Below are 1,218 nucleotides of genomic sequence, written 5' to 3' on the forward strand. Positions count from 1 at the left end.
GATCTTCCTGCACCCCGACCCGCCGAGCTCCTCCCAAGTCCCACTCACAAGATCCTCCTGCACCCCGACCCGCCGAGCTCCTCCCAGCACCCACCCAAGAGATCCTCCTGCACCCCGACCCGCCGAGCTCCTCCCAGCACCCACCCAAGAGATCCTCCTGCACCCCGACCCGCCGAGCTCCTCCCAGCACCCGCTCACGGGATCCTCCTGCACCCCGACCCGCCGAGCTCCTCCCAGCACCCACCCAAGAGATCCTCCTGCACCCCGACCCGCCGAGCTCCTCCCAGCACCCACCCAAGAGATCCTCCTGCACCCCGACCCGCCGAGCTCCTCCCAGCACCCACCCAAGAGATCCTCCTGCACCCCGACCCGTCGAGCTCCTCCCAGCACCCACCCAAGAGATCCTCCTGCACCCCGACCCGCCGAGCTCCTCCCAGCACCCGCTCACGGGATCCTCCTGCACCCCGACCCGCCGAGCTCCTCCCAGCACCCACCCAAGAGATCCTCCTGCACCCCGACCCGCCGAGCTCCTCCCAGCACCCGCCCACGGGATCCTCCTGCACCCCGACCCGCCGAGCTCCTCCCAGCACCCACCCAAGAGATCCTCCTGCACCCCGACCCGCCGAGCTCCTCCCAGCACCCGCTCACGGGATCCTCCTGCACCCCGACCCGCCGAGCTCCTCCCAAGTCCCACTCACAAGATCCTCCTGCACCCCGACCCGCCGAGCTCCTCCCAGCACCCACCCAAGAGATCTTCCTGCACCCCGACCCGCCGAGCTCCTCCCAGCACCCACCCAAGAGATCTTCCTGCACCCCGACCCGCCGAGCTCCTCCCAGCACCCACTCAGGAGATCTTCCTGCACCCCGACCCGCCGAGCTCCTCCCAGCACCCACTCAGGAGATCCTCCTGCACCCCGACCCGCCGAGCTCCTCCCAGCACCCACCCTAGAGATCTTCCTGCACCCCGACCCGCCGAGCTCCTCCCAGCACCCACCCAAGAGATCCTCCTGCAACCCGACCCGCCGAGCTCCTCCCAGCACCCACCCAAGAGATCCTCCTGCACCCCGACCCGCCGAGCTCCTCCCAGCACCCGCCCACGGGATCCTCCTGCACCCCGACCCGCCGAGCTCCTCCCAGCACCCGCTCACGGGATCCTCCTGCACCCCGACCCGCCGAGCTCCTCCCTGGGTCGGCCCCGCCCAAGGCACTCCCGCCCGC

Source organism: Sorex fumeus, unplaced genomic scaffold (assembly GCF_029834395.1).
Source record: "Sorex fumeus unplaced genomic scaffold, SorFum_2.1 ptg000024l, whole genome shotgun sequence".
Lineage (NCBI taxonomy): Eukaryota > Metazoa > Chordata > Mammalia > Eulipotyphla > Soricidae > Sorex > Sorex fumeus.